The 16,255-nt window shown below is 41.7% G+C and overlaps 1 protein-coding gene across 15 annotated transcripts in view; it reads left to right on the top strand.

The window, feature by feature from the left end:
* The window catches only part of APBB2 (amyloid beta precursor protein binding family B member 2), a 355,319-nt gene that overhangs the window by 134,220 nt on the left and 204,844 nt on the right, over positions 1-16,255 (top strand). For 14 of the 15 annotated variants that reach the window (XM_058546954.1, XM_058546953.1, XM_058546956.1 and 11 more), the window contains one exon: positions 2,124-2,238. The exons of the other annotated variant lie outside the window; for it this stretch is intronic. The gene's annotated coding sequence lies outside the window, so the exon portion shown is untranslated. The remainder of the gene's footprint in view (positions 1-2,123; positions 2,239-16,255) is intronic. 15 annotated transcript variants of the gene reach the window in all.

The following is a 16,255-nucleotide window of genomic DNA, read 5'->3' as shown; positions in this document are numbered from 1 at the left end:
CCCGTAATTCTAATACTCTTCTAATATCAGAAAGTTGTAGATCCCCCTTCCTCTTCAAGGTCAGCCCCTTCATCTGTACTCCTGACCCTTTTCCCCATCTCCTTTGGAATCTTATCCCATCCTTACCTCCTCCTTCTTGTACTCTCAACCTTTCTCTGCTGATTACTTCACTTTATTAATATGGACTTCCATTAGCACTTGTCTCTTCCAACAATTGTCCGTTCTCCGTCCTCTTCTCTCCCACTTGCTCTGTTATCTCTGCCTCCACCACTCCACTGAAGCCACCCTCAGTCAGGGTGGCCAGTGACTGCGTAAGTGTCAAATGTAAAGGTATATTTTTCATTTCTTTATCCATCTCCTTGTATCCCATGATAGCCTCTCTGCCTTTCTTCTTTGGTCTTTTTCAACAGATCTTTTTCCTCTGCCCGTTCTATCATTGTTCCTGTTCTCTAGGGTTCTGCTTTTAGTGCTAATCCTCTAGTCTTCTCCCTCTGCCCATGTTCCTTCAGTGATAGTACCCACTAACCTAGTTTCTGCTACTCTCTATGTAATGATCACTTATATACCTTTTCGTTTTGCTCAGGTTTCTTCCCTAAGCTTCACAGTCAAGAATATCTGGGTAGCCCCACCCAAATCTTCTACATCTCAGTTTCTAATGCCCCAAGCTAAACCCCTTGTCTTCCTTATTAAACTTATTCATTCTCCTGTATTCTCTACCTCAGTAGTCGTTCCCATCCACCTACGTGTAGTCAGTCACCAAGTTGTTCTTTTAGTGTCTGGATGTTTCCCAAGTACTAATTCTTCTCTCCTTTCCTCTTCCCCTTTGATCTGATGTGTTCAGTTTACTTCCACTTCCCTAATCCCTACCCTTCCTCTCCTACCTAACAACCAAACTGGCCTAACTGGTCTCCCTGCCTCTACTCTGCCCCCTTTGACTCCATCCAGAGGGAGTAAAGCATCTGAAACCCAGCTCTGACCTATTGGTGGCTGTCTGCAACCAGGACAAGTCAGAGCTCTTGAATATGTGTACAAGGTTATGATCTGGCTCCAGGCTTCTTTCCTGGCTTCACCCTAGAGAGTCCAGCAACACTGAATTACACCATGCAGTTTCTTACCTCTGCCTTTTCCATTGTCTTGTCTCCCATTCCCAGCTTGGCTCAGTCCTACCCAGCCGGAGGACATGCTATGCATCCCTTTTACTCGGCAGCCTTCCCTGACCTCTCCATTTCTGGATTAGGTGTTCCTGCTTAACAAAATCTTAGTCGTTACTTTCATCCCACTGCCCTATGGGGTTGGTTGTGTGTGTGTCTCTGGCTCCACTAGACTTCACTCTCCTTAAAGACAGCGAGAGTGTCTTATTCGTCTTTGTAGCCCCAGTGTCTAGCACAGTGCTTAGCATATAGTACGTGTTCATTGTTTCATTTTAAATGAAAAATTTAATAACAATACATCAGTTTGGTATCTATAAAAATGGGCAAAAGTAATCTATGCATAGTAGTTACCTTTAGGAGGGGGCATGAAGACGGCTTCTGGGATGCAGATAATGTTCTGGGTTTGATCTGATGTGTTCAGTTTGGAAAAATTCATTGAGCTGTCCGCTTGTGGTATGAGTACTTTTCTGTATTTATGTTGAACTTCAGTGAAATGTTTTTTTAAAAAAATTGATTTGTTGTCTTATCTACCCACAGAAAATTTCTTTTTTCTTTTCAAGCTTTTAGAGTTTTTACAGGGTATTAGTTCAAATGTCACAACAAAGAACTAGGCTAGTGCTATTCCTTGACGTTAAGGAAGAGGGAGATGAAAAAGCATCAGCGAAACATGGGTAGGAGTGCCTGGTCTTCTAGAGAGGGCTGGTGAGGCCAGCCCTGATGGATAGACTTGCAGTGACCTGCGCTTCTGTCACACTTATTACAGGGGCCACATGCTAATCATCAGCGAGCTCTCTGCCTGCCTGCAGTGACAGGGAGACTTCATCTTGGATGGGATGATGAATAATTCATAAATGTAGTTATCTGGAAATTTGTGGTCATCATTAGCATTTTAATGAAAAAAATGCAGTCATTATTCTAAATCTCTGTTTTGTTTCTACTTTTTTTTTTTGTTTCCCCCACCCCCCCCCACAGCCAACCATCTCAGTCTTTCCTGAGTACTTGGAAACTGCGAGGCCCCTGCTAATGTGCTGACTGGTCGCTATGGGCAGACAGTACCCGGAGGCTCACTGTCATCCAGGCGGCTCATGTACGTATGGAGTTGGTCTCTCTCTCTTTTTTTCTTTCATTTTCGTTGTAGAATATTGCAGGGTACTCAACTGGTGAAGGTTTATAAGATTTAAATGAGAGTGTTTAGAAATGCAGGAGAATGGATTGCTCTAGGGCAAGTTTTTAATATGAATGATGAGAAATGTTATCTAAATTAGGATTTTTATAATCCAGTGGCCCTGTAAGACCAGAAGTATATATCAGGCATCTCCCTTTTCTGTTTTATGTGTCCATTCATATATAGGTTTTTTTTTTAAGCTTTCCTTTTTCATCAGAATATATAACATTTGAAACAATAGCAGTGCCATAAATTCAAAACATTTCCCACTGATTGTCTTAATTCTTTTGAAATAAAAAAAATCATGGATCCAGAAGAAAGGTCCTCTGGGTATGTCATTGTTGAAAATGTGTTAGGGAGAGAGTCCCCGACTCTTTTTCCAATCATGGTCTTTTGAGAATGGCTATAACTGCAGCCTTTTCCTATTTGTCTCTACCCCTGATTAATTTAGGAGAAAAATGATTGTTGCCCATTTAATGATCTCTCTCATTTATGTAAAGGAGAGTTTGTCTCAAATTTAATTTTGCTCCCTCTGGTCTTTCAGCCTTGGGCCAGCTGTTCAGATATTTATTCGTTTTTGTTGCTTCCCTTTGGACCTCTGGAATTTTGGCTTCTAATCAGGGGTCTGTTTGGGGGTAATTCCCCAGAGTACCTTTGCTCCCATATCCTTTCCGTAGTTATGTTTATTCATATTCACCTTTAAATCCCATTTCCTTGTACATTTCAGTTTTTTCTTCATAGAAAAGTTAGAACCACCCTCAAGCCCTCATCCAGACAATTGCTTCTAAAATAAGCCAGATCGTTGGAAGCAGCAGCAGAAGGGAGAGCTGGCAACAGTGGGGATTCAGACCAACTACTAGCATTAAAGCCGGCAGGGGAGGGATAAACAGCTTTTACACATATACTTTAGTGTCCTCCAAGGCCATTACTAGATTACTCTAAAATCAGCAATTTTCGTAGTGAACATCATCAGAAAAATTTTACCCCTATGTACTGTAAAACAGAAGTCGACAAACTATGACTCCTGGGCCACATCCAGCTCATGCCTCTTTTTATAGGAGCTAAAAATGCTTTTTATATTTTTAAATGGTTATAGAAATACCTATATAATCTCTATTTGGCCTCTTGGCTCTCAGAGCCCAAAATATCTATGATCTGGCCTCTTAAGAAAAAATTTGCCTATCCCTGCTGTAGGAGAAAGTAGGAAGGCATGTACTACGATTGAACCATATGAAACTGTTAATATTTGACCTGGAAAAATGCTAATTTCATATGGTTCAATCTAATATATTTTGAGGAAATTCTTATGTCAAAATGGTTAAAATTTTAAAGTTTGGGTTCTTGGAGTGGAAGAAGTAAATTTACTTGGAAAATTCACAAATGTGGACCTGGTCATTTTTCACCATCTCGGTGAATGATTCATCGTACCTCTCCTCTCCAGAGCTTTCTGAAGGGCTCTGAGCTGCAAGGTGTTGTGCTGTCAAGTAGCTGAAAGGAAGCGCTTCTTTTTCACTTGGCCTATTTCTTACCAGGGCTCTATAGGAGAAAACTGTCTTCTTAGATGTCTCACCCTTCCTGAGTGCCGGGAACGTGCTAGCCATCCCCAGAGGCCTCTGCTGAGCCTGTCACTTGTGCTTTTTTATGGTGGGAAGGAGGGTGAGTGGCTGCCTTTTCCAGCAGGTACACGTGGTGATCCCTTGTCCTGCAGCGTGTCTGCATAACACGTTGCTTGAACCGTCTTTCCCTGGAACTAGAATGTGGTTCTCACTCTTGTGTGTGTTCCATCTCTTTTTTTCAGCATCGTTGATCTCTTAGTCCGATGCATTAAAACTGTTATTTATTTTATGTGTTTTGTTTTCCATTCTCCCCGCTCCCCTTTGTACCTCGCTTCTCCTGATTCTTAAATAGATTTGCTTGTTGAAACCTCCAGCTGACATTCTTTAGTGGCCACTCTTAGTGGTAGGAAGTATTAACCTCAGCTGCTCTGTCTCCTGTCACCTAAGGCAAGAAATCTAAGATGACTTGGAGCCTCTGGGCCAAACCTAGGTCTGGAACAGGGCCATGCTGTTCTCTGGAGAAGGGAAACTATTTCAGGGCAAAAAAGTTCTCTGGCGTTTATAATTTTGTCATTAAGTGTGGTCAGAACCCTCAGTCAAGGGTTGGTAGTACATATTGTTGTGCTCTGAATTGGTTTTGAGGTTCACATGGCAAATTGGCATTTTAGATTTTCTTTCTGTTTTAGGATTATTGCTTTTGCCTTTCAAGGCTATTTGCTTTCAGGACAGGATGCTGTTCTTTGGTGGAATGTGGAAGGGCATCCATTGAGCACCAAAATAAGAAGTCAATAGCTAGAGCTGACCTCTCCTGACTTTTGAGACAATTGTTTGTGCTTGTGTTGAGACTACAGTTTTTAAATTATCCTAGGAATTGCTAGTAAGATTGCATCCTTATTTATTTGTGTTTTCACCTGTCTGTTCCTTTGCATGACTACAACCACTGCTCTAACTCCGTGCATCAGGAGCTGGACTGTTGCAGTAGTCTCATGACCTCTAGCCTGCAGTCTCTCTCCCTGCAAATTGGGCTTGTGCATGGTGGCCAAGTTAATCTAACAGAAGCATAGCTTCCATCACGTCACTTCCCTGTGTAGAATGTTTAGTGCATCCCCACTAGTCTAGAAGGTCACCCCGACATTTGAGTCCTCTCTATTTTCTTTCACTCCTCTTTATTTTAATACCCGTTACTCATGGCAAATAATTGTTACTGTCCTTGTTAGTAGTGTTACTTCTCAGTGGATAATCTTATGCTGGCCTAAGTGGGCTGCTCCTGTGAAGAGACACCCTTTGCCTGTGGTGACTGTACCATTCTTCGTGAGATCCCGCTCTGGAATGCGGATCCATCTTTTGACAACCTGTTAAAACCTTGCTTTGGCTTTAGGGCACAGCAGAACTGCCTTCTGTCCCAGAAAGGTTCCCTAGTTTCCCAGCTTCCGCACACGCTCCTGTAGCTCTTAAATCTCCCTCCTGAAGCTTGTGTCCCCAATCACTCTATGTTTTGGTGTGTGTGTGTGTACTTTGTCTGAACTTCCACACTGAGCTCTGTTTCATTTCCCTCCTCTCCTCTGTGTGAGGACAGTGCTTTATGTATGGTAGATGCTCAAATATTTGTGGAATCACCTTGGCTTAGGGGTGGGACTGGATAATGACCGTCCTCAGGAAGCCCCTGTAAAGCATTTTCCAGCACTTGGCAGAGCCTATGCAGACCAAGGCCACGGGGGCGTCATTAGGGCCTCCAGGGCAGCCCCTGTGCTGCTCACCCACTCCTGGCTCTCCTTCCGCCTTTCCTTCCCTCTCACTCAGACGGTGGGTGTTTCCTCCCTTTCTGCACTTAAGAAATTGCCATTTAAAAAGTTTAAACGTGTGATTATTTCCTTTGGCCTTCCCTGCTCTCCCTGATAGAAGGCGTTGGTTTTGTGTGTGGTTCTACTCCATGCCACACACTGTGTCCTGAATTTGCCAGAAGTTTTTCACTTCAAACTGCATAAAGTTTGAAAGGTTCATCTTATTAGCCCTGTTCCACAGATGAGAAAACTGAGGCTTGAAACGACAAAGTAACTTGTCAGAGAAGAGTTTCAGTTTGAGCCTAGGTTTATCTGCACCCTCTGTGTTCTTTTCTCCCACCAGACCATCTAGTGACCTGGTGATCACTTATTTAGCTGATGTTCAGTTGCCTCTTCTCCCCACCAGGGCTCTTGGTAATATGGGCCTTAAAGGCCTAAAAGATATAGGGTCAAAGGATGCTGACATCTGTCTCTATCTCCTTGCTCATCCAACTAAACTCAATAACCACAAATAACATGAAGGCCCCAGGAGAGCACTTCATACAGAAAGAGTAATAATAGTAAGTACAATAATAGTACTAATACTTTAAAAATCATACAGGTAATACATGTTAATATAGAAAATTTTAAAAAGAAAAGAGATGGGGTCGGCCTGGGGGTGTAGTGGTTAAGTTTGTGTGCTCCGCTTCAGGGGCCTGGGGTTCACGGGTTCAGATCCCGGGCGCAGACCTACACACAGCTCATCAAGCTATGCTGTGGTGGTGTCCCTCATAGAGAATAGAGGAAGATTGGCACAGATGTTAGCTCAGCGACTATCTTCCTCAAGCAAAAAGAGGAAGATAGGCAACAGATGTTAGCTCAGGGCCAATCTTCCTCACCAAAAAAAATAAAATAAAAAGAGAAAATGACTTCTCACAATCCTACACCAAGAGATAACCACTCTTAACATTTTGTTGAATACTTTTCTATACTTTAAGTATTCTCTCTTAATATATTTATTTTGTTTATTTACAAAAATAGGGTGATGTTGTACATGGTGTTTGCTCGACGAAGTGTCATAAATACCTTTCTAGATCAGTACATTTACTTTCAGAGCACCTCAGAAGCAGCTGTGGCCGGTGGCAGACTTATTTATGTGATGATCCAGAGGGGGGCAGTAAAAGCAGCTGAATGCAGCGAGGCTGATTCACCTTGGTAAAAGGAGGAACTTTTATTGTGGTTAAAAAAGTGCTGGTCAGGACCCATTAAATTGATTTTCACCATCTATTAATGGGTCTCAGCTCTCAGTTTGAAAAGCAGTGGCCCAGAAATCACACAATACTGGAGGGCTTGCTTGGGCAGAATTGGAGGTTTTGGGTCAGGGAGAGTTCTGAACTCAGCTAGGGTTTGAGGAAGCAGTTGGAATTTGAGTTAAGACCAGGAGCATGAGAGCAGTGCTCAAGATTCTTAACAGCCAAGTGGCTCTCACTGCCCAGAATGGACAGGAGATGACGTGGTATCCCAAGAGAGGGGCTTTCCGCCTGGTTTTCATTGGTTTCCCTGGTGTGGGAGGAAGTCCTGCAGGATTGTCCAGATGTGGGCGATCACAGCAGAGGAGCCCCAGGGGAGTCTCATAGTTTTAGCAATAAGATTTCCTGAGTGAAGAGTGGCTGCGGGAGTAAAGAAAGGTTAAGGGCAACAAGGTTTTAAAAATAATAATGATTAGATTTTTCTTCTGTCCAAAAAAAAAATTCATTTATTTTAGAAAATGTGTAAATACCAAAAAGCACAAAGGTAAAAAACCATCCTTAACATTTTACATGTGTGTTTATAGTCTTTGTCTGTGTGAACATGTGTTCATCTGTACCTTTATATTTAGCATTATTGTGATCATACTGTACATCTTATTTTATGACCTGCTTTTTGTCACTAAATTCATCATGGACAGTTCTTATATTTATTAAATCTTCATCTAGTATGTGATTTTTAATGATCTTATACTTTATTGCATTACGTGGCTGTATCATAATTGACAGTTGCCTATTGTCAAACATTTTTGGTATTTCCAGTCTTTTGCTGTCCTTCTAGATTAATCATTGCTTATAACTCTTTTTTTCTCTTTAAAAAATGTCTAGGAGTGAAATTGCTAAATTAAAGGGTTGCTTGCGTATTTTAGAGACATTGCTGTGCACGTCCAAACTGCCCTCTGGAGAAGTTTTATCTGTTTCCATTCCATCATCCTTGTGTAAGGACTAGCTGTCCCCTTTCTTCCTACACTGGAACACTTTCCAATATGATAGATGAAATATGCTGTCTTCATTGTTGTATTTTGCATTTCCTTACTTTTTCCTAGTATTGAGGCTTACCATTTTTTTTAGTCTGTTCAGGCACATAAAATATGTGTGATGAAAATGTGAAAAAAGTCAATTTGACTTGTGTTGATAATGTATTTTCTTTGTTTGTAGTTTGTATTGGTTTAAAGCTAAAAGTCTGATTCTTTAAAGAGACAAGTTGCCAGGTTTTTCGTACGGCAATAGCTTGGGGAGTTCGATTAAAATATGCGGCAGAGCCCTTGGGCCTAGAACTCTGAGTTTAAAAGTAGACAGCCTGTGATTGTGGGAGAGTCCTTGGACTGGGAGATGGGGGCCTTGGGTTCTAGCCCTGGCCCTGCCCACCTGGGCTGAGGGCTGTGGACAAGTTATTAGAACCGACTGAGTCCACTTCTGACGTCTGTCAATCGAGAGTTGGATGGGATGATATTTAGGCAACCTCTAGTTTAAAAATTCTACTATATTTGCTCTCCAGAGAGAGAACTGCAAGCAAGCCTTGGCGCTAGGAGAACCAAGCCAAAGGCAGAGCAAATATATTCAAGACATAGAACTCAGAAAATTAGTAGATAGTGAAGTATAGTTTAACCTTGGGTTTGCCAAGACAAAGAGCATTTAAAGGAGAGTGATCACAGCCAAGTAGATTAAGGTAATCCACTTTAGTATGTAACTGCAGTGACAAAAATACAAGTGCTTTTACATGACAGTGTTTTGGTTTCTCTAGTTAGCTTAGACAGGTGTGTTAGCACCCATTTCCTGGCGTAACTGTGTCAGTGCTTCTGATAGGAAGAGTTCTGAGTAACCATTATGAATGTAATTAAGTACAGGGCCTAGCACATAGTAAGTGCTCAGTAAATATTTATTCAATGAATGAACAAATAAATAGTTACTTGAAAACTTAACTCTGCGTTGATAGGGGATGGAATTCCTTGCACATTACTTAGGAATAAATTTAACAAAGAAGAGCAAGAGGCCCTAACTTCCAAGACACGGTTGTGTTAATAAATCTCCAACTCCTATTGGAGCAAACCCTACTTGTTAGCTGAGTCATTACAGTTTCCACCGAAGCTATCTTTCAATTCATGAATTTCCTCTTTGACTGTTTCTCATCTATTATTGAACTTGCCCATTGATGTTTTTTTCCCCTAAGTGAGATATAATTCACATTCTATAAAATTCACCCCTTTAAAGTGTAAAATTCAGTGGTGTTTAGTATATTCACAAAGTCATATAAGCATCATCACTATCTAATTCCAGAACATTTTCATCACCCCAAAAAGAAACCCTGTACCCTTCATTAGCTTTCATTCCACATTCTCCTCCTTCCCCCTTGGAAACTCCAAATCTTTCTATCTCTATGGATTTGCCTATTCTGGATGTTTCATATAAATGGAGTCATATAATACATGACTTTTTTTTTTTTTTGTGAGGAAGATCAGCCCTGAGCTAACATCCATGCCAATCCTCCTCTTTTTGCTGAGGAAGACCCTGAGCTAACATCTATTGCCAGTCCTCCTCCTTTTTCTCCCCAAAGCCCCAGTAGATAGTTGTGTGTCGTAGTTGCACATCCTTCTAGTTGCTATATGTGGGACGCTGCCTCAACATGGCTGGACAAGCAGTGCGTCAGTGCGCGTCCGGGGTTCTGAACCCGGGCCGCCTGTAGTGGAGTGCGTGCACTTAACCGCTACACCACGGGGCCGGCCCCTACATGACCTTTTGTCATACAAGATTTTCAAGGTTCATCCATCTTGTAGTATATATCAGTACTTCATTCGTTTTTATTGCTAAATAATATTCCATTGTATAGTTATACCACATTTGGTTTATCCATTTATTAGTTTAGATACATTTGAGTTGTTTCTAGTTTTTGCTTTTATGAATAATGTTGCTATCAACATTCATGTACAAGTTTTTGGGTGGACAAATGTTTTCATTTCTCTTGGGTATATATATGGGAGTAGAATTGCTGGGTCATATGGTAGCTCTACCTTTAACTTTTTGAGGAACTGCCAAAGTATTTTACAAAGTAGCTGAACTATTACACTCCCACCAGTAATGTACGAGGGTTCCAATTTCTCCACATCCTTGCCAACCTTTTTATTGCCTTTTTGTTTTTTTTTTGTGAGGAAGATTAGCCCTGAGCTAACATCGGATGCCAATCCTCCTCTTTTTGCTGAGAAAGATTGGCCCTGGGCTAACATCTGTGTCCATCTTCCTCTACTTTATATGGGATGCTACCACAACATGGCTTGACAAGTGGTGCGTCGGTGTGTACCTGGGATCCGAACCTGCGAACCCCGGGCTGCCGCAGCGGAGCACCCGCACTTAACCGCTGCGTCATCTGGCCGGCCTTATTGTCTGTCTTTTTTTTTTTTTATAATTTTATTTATTTATTTATTTTTCCCCCAAAGCCCCAGTAGATAGTTGTATGTCATAGCTGCACATCCTTCTAGTTGCTATATGTGGGACGCGGCCTCAGCATGGTCGGAGAAGCGGTGCGTGGGTGCGCGCCCGGGATCCGAACCCGGGCCGCCAGCAGCGGAGTGCGCAACCGCTAAGCCATGGGGCCGCCCCATCTGTCTTTTTGATTATAGGCATTCTAGTGGGTGTCAAGTGGTATCTCGTTGTGGGATTGATTTGCATTTCTCTAATGGCTAATGAAGTTGAACATCTTTTCATGTGCTTATTGGCCATTTGTATATCTTTGGAGAAGTATCTATTCAGATCCTTTGTTCATTTTTAAATTGGGTTGTCTTTTTTACTGTTGAATTGTAAGAATTCTTTATATATTCTGGATACTAGACCCTTATCAGATATATGATTTATAAAAATTTTCTCCCATTCTGTGGATTTTATTTTTAATTTCTTGACAGTGTCCTTTGAAGCACAAAAGTTTTTGATTTTGAAAAAGTCCAATTTATCTGTTTTTTTCTTTTGTTGCTTGTACTTTTGATGTCATATCTAAGAAACCGTTGCCTAATCCAAGGTGTTGAAGATCTACCCTTATTTTTTTCCTAAGAATTTTATGGTAGTACTTACATTTAAGTGTTTGATTCATTGGAGTTAACCTGTATATGGTCTGAGGCAGTGGTCCAACTTCATTGTCTTGCGTGTGCATATCCAGTTGTCCCAGCACTGTTTGTTGAAAGACTGTTCTTTCCCTTTTTAGGGTAAGCTTTTCAGTTTCTACAAAGAAGCCAGATGGGTTTTGATAGGGATTGTGTTCATTTTGGAGGGTATTGCCATCTTAATCTTAAGTTTTCCAAATCCATGTATAGGACATCTCTCCATTTATTTAAATCCATTTATTTATTAAAAATCTTTCCATTTTTCCATTAATTTCTTTCAGTGTTGTTCTATAGTTTTCAGTGTACAAGACTTGTATTTTTTAATTAAATTTATTCCTAAGTATTTTATTCTTTTTGATGCTATTAAAAGTGGGATTGTTGGGCCGGCGCCATGGCTTGGTGGTTAAGTGCGCGCGCTCTGCTGCTGGTGGCCCGGGTTCGGATCCCGGGCGCGCACCGACGCACCGCTTCTCCGGCCATGCTGAGGCTGTGTCCCACATACAGCAACTAGAAGGATGTGCAGCTATGACGTACAACTATCTACTGGGGCTTTGGGGGGAAAATAAATAAATAAATAAAATTATAAAAAAAAAAAGTCGGATTGTTTCCTTAATGCCATTTTCAGATTGTTTGTTGCTAGTATATGGAAATAGAATTGGTGTGTCTCTGTGTGTGTGTGTGTGTGTATTATATATCTTGTTTCCTTTTTTCCTTTCTTCACTCTTGGAATTTCTAGTAGATTTCTTTTTCAAATTCACCTGCCATCCTTTCATACTATCCCATTTTTGCTTTTTCAGTTGTTTAAATATATTTTTAAAGTCTCTTTTAGACTGCTCTATTTTTAACTCTTGGGGGCAGATTTTGCCATTTGCATTGGCTGTCTCTCATGGTGGTTATTTTCGTTGTTTGTCTTAAACTTTGACTATGACGGCCTCTTCAATAGGGGTTGTTTGCCGTGGGAGTGCCATGTGACCAGGACTCTGGAAACCCAGGGCAGTTTCTCATTTGCCTCAGTCAGTACCCCATGGGTTTCATTGCTTCTGGACCACTTTTGTATTATTTTCTTGGCCTAGAGACCTGATGCTACATGGATGTTAGGTATTTGGATACTATACCTCCATGTGGGAGCGGTCTTGGAATTTTGATTTCATATTGGTGAGTTTTTTAAAAATTTATTTTTATTTTTTTACCCAATCCCCAAATAAAAGCTTCCTTGCCAAGCTTGAGGGATGAGGGGTGGTGGTGGTGAATATTTTCTACACCTTGTTTTACTGAAGGGGCAGCCCTTTGTGACTGCCAGCGTAAAGCAAATAGCTCTGCTCTAGCAAGCCAATTTCATGGGCCCTATGGTCTGTATCCCCCTTTCTTCTCTGTGTGTCATCATAATCTTAGCCCCTAGACATTAAGACTATAGATGCATGTTCTAATAGCCTTCTAAGCCTTCAAAGCTTCAGCTTTCTCTGCTGACTTTGAGTTCCACCTTTAGTTCTGGCCCAGGGATTTATTTCTAATGATTTTGACTTTTTCTTTGTATTTAAAAAGTTGTTAGGGGCCGGCCCCGTGGCTTAGTGGTTAAGTGTGCTCACTCCGCTGCTGGCGGCCCGGGTTCGGATCCCGGGCGCCCACCGATGCACTGCTCATCCGGCCATGCTGAGGCGGCGTCCCACATACAGCAACTAGAAGGATGTGCGACTATGACATACAACTATCTACTGGGGCTTAGGGGAGAAAAAGGAGGAGGACTGGCAATAGATGTTAGGTCAGGGCCGGTCTTCCTCAGCAAAAAGAGGAGGATTGGCATGGATGTTAGCTCAGGGCTGATCTTTCTCACCACAAAAAAAAAAAAAAAGTTTTTAGTTATATCTTACTCCCTATTTGAAACAGGCAGAGGCCTTCTTTGTCAACTTGGCTCACCATATTGACTAGAAACTTATCACCACAATCTGATGACTGTGAATTTGAGACCTTTGAATCACCAGATTGCAATCCTTGATTTCCATGGAATTTTAAGCATAAATGAGAGTTAAGAAAATATTAATTCAGTGGATGAGTGTTCTGCAAATCCTTCTACCGAGATGCCTTTTATCTGAGTAATCACAGTTTTGTAGTGTAGTGAAGTGCAATCTGACGATGGCCACCTCATCACTCAGAGAACATCACTTTCTGTGCATGTCTCAGAATCAGTAAGTTAGGTTCTACATATTTTGTGGCATGTGAACCCAAACTGTGAAATTGGTTATCTGAGGCCTGTCTACTACCAGTGTTTTTAGATACTCGTAAATATAGTGCTTGTTTTCATGTCTAGTAAATAAGGTTATATTTTGATATTAACAGTAATAAAGAAAGGTTACTTGTATATGTTTTTCTCTAGAGAGAGAAATTAAAGTTGGGCAGTCTGAATTAAAATCTATTCTTTGTAACTTTTTGTTTTTTTTTTAAACCCCTCTGTAATCTGCTTCTGAGGTGGAGATTTGAAATTTTGTTTTGTGGTAATGAAAAAGTTTCCTCTTCACATGGATGCTCTGGATCTAGCACTCTCTCCTGCAGTAACAAAAAGAGAGAGCAGAACTAAAAAGCCCTATGTCACATTGTCAGTAGTAGGAATCAACACTCTGGAAAGAAGCGTGCTTGGGATCTGCTTTTGTTGTGGAATGAGACTAGAAAACGTAGCAGAATAGTCCTTGGAGGGAACTAAGTGTGACTTACTTTTTCTCTTTCCATAGGCTAGCTTTCTTGTTCTAAGGGAACCTCTGCCCAGCATTTTTGGGATAACAACTCTAGGGGTTCTGAGCAGCCTTTTCCCTACACTCCCTATGAAGAGGATTTGGATGGTGAGGATGGATTAGAAATGGTCCCTTCTGTATATGCAGACAGGCTTTGACTCAGAGATGAGAAGAATGTGTTGTCCTCAGAGAGGTAGCCACAGTGGCTCCTGCTAACGGAGGAGCTGGAAGGAGATGCCCCAGTCAGACTTTGGGAGCTTAAGACCCATCTTCTGCAAGCAGCTGCTGGAAAAGAAAGAAGAGAAATATACAACTTTATGAGACAATTTTGAAACCAAAGCAAATAGGGTTATTTTTCCAGGTTTCCTGGACACGTGCTCGTTTATGCAAACTTGAAATTGTTCCCGGGGAAATTGAACTCTGGTGGCCTGAATGAAGGCCACAAAAGTCTTTGCAAAATGAAACCCATGCATTCTGAAAGGAATGACATGGCATATTTCAGAGTCGAGAGATAGGTCAGTTTGTTAGCCTCTGTACCTTCTAGACCTTTCTTTAATGAGTGTGTGTGTATGTGTATAGATAGATATAGATATAGATAGTGTATCTATATAGAAATAGAAAATAGCAAGCATGCATTATTGAATATTCTATAGAGAATGCTTTGTTAAAGGTCTATCTAGACATTTTAGTCAGTCTCTCTCTTTCGATTTTATGAAAATACTTAAATCCATGGGGTTACATTAGGTTTCTCCTTTGAACTCTCTCTTAGGAGTGTCCAATTATGGGAAAAGTTGATTCCCATTTCCCAGGGTGCAAGAAAATTCCCCAAAGAGCTTAAGTTACATTTTGCTTATTTGGAACTTGATACCAATAAATCCAACATGGCTTGACTAAATCATGCGTACCTGCCACCATCCTATCCTTGTGACGGGGGCTTGGTTAGGGGTAAAGAGGATTTCCTGTTGTTTTCGAACGTCGGGAGATAGAAGGCTTTTGTTTTTTAAATCACTGTTCCTCACAGTGAAGAGTCCAGTTTAAGCAAGGCTTAAAAGGGCTTCTCCTTTTTCTAGTTGAGGGACAGAGTGGCATTAAGGCTGGAGCGGTGATCGGAGCCAGTAACTAGATGGACTGATACTGCACTTGCTCTACTCATAATGCTGTGCTGGCTTCTCTGGAGGACTGAGAAGAGTTACATGTTGCCCTCAAAGAGTTTATGTTTCATCTGTAGAGGTGACCAAAGGTAGTAACTATGTCAGTTAGAATCCACTTATGTGGTGTAGCAGTTTAGAGGAGAGTGAGGGCCAGTAAAGATGTGTCTAATCAGTGAGGTTCAAGGAGAAGAAACAAATTTTGAGAGCATCTTCCTCCAATAGGATGCAAAGGTCTAGGAACAGGTGTGATTCAGATTGTGTAGCTGGCTGAACAGCTATGGGATTGCAGGTCCCACGGGTGGTATTTGAGGGGCAGATGAAATGGGTTATCACGAAGGGACCTAATGAACGGGAGTCACATTTGAAGGGTCCAAGGGAGTGCATATCCTGGTGAGAATAAAGGGCAAGTTCATAGTAATCTATTTTTATTGTTATTAATCATTTACATAGGCAGACACCGTTCTAAGCACTTTCTGTATATTCTGTCAATCCTCCTAACAGCTCTCTGTGACGTAGGTCCTATTGCTATCACTCTATTACAGATGAGGACGTTGAGGCACAGAGGAGATAAGGAACTTATTTAAGGCTACACAGTGGGTGCTATAATTGGGATTTGAACCCAGGCTGTCTGCTCTAGGGTCTGTGCTCTGAACCACTGTATTGTCTGCTTCAGGAGCTGTGGGAGGAGAGGAGTAGGAAGGGGTTACAAGCAAGAGAAGTTGGGGAGAGAGGAAATGCCAAAGTCAGGATTGCTGAGGGCAGGTCCTTGGGGTGCTGTGTCCATTAGGTGGCCACACTGAGGGGTTAGTGATACAGAGGGGACTTAGAGGTCAGCTGCATCAATCCCATCCCAGAAGCAAGATGGCAAAACTAACGGTCTAGAGCCCTTTCTGTGCGCTGGGCTCTGGGGATAGAGCTCTAGGGATAGAGCGGTGCAGACAGTAGGAAAGGTCGCTGCTCCCGTGGAACTCCCATTCATTCTAGTGAGGAGACAGACGATAGGAAGGCCACCCAGTAATTATAATTATGGGTTGTGGTACATACTGTGGAGAAATCAGTAGTGTGACAGAGAGTTACTGGGCAGCGCCCACGTGACAATGGGTGACATAGGAAATATCCTCCTGAAGAAGTGATGTTTGATCTGACCTCTGACTTCCCAGCATTCCTTGTAGCTGGTGTGGCCATGTGACCTAGTTCTGGCTGGTGAGACCTGAGAATAAGTCCACTGGGATGGGGTGAGGTTTCTGGGAAAGCATTTATCGTCCTGATTTTTAAAACCTGACAAACGAGCCTGTCAGTGCCCTTCATTGCTTTCCCCTACTTTCTGCCTTGAGTGCTGATAAGATGTCTGAAT

Source organism: Diceros bicornis, chromosome 8 (assembly GCF_020826845.1).
Source record: "Diceros bicornis minor isolate mBicDic1 chromosome 8, mDicBic1.mat.cur, whole genome shotgun sequence".
Lineage (NCBI taxonomy): Eukaryota > Metazoa > Chordata > Mammalia > Perissodactyla > Rhinocerotidae > Diceros > Diceros bicornis.
This window is presented reverse-complemented; position numbering and strand designations above follow the sequence as displayed.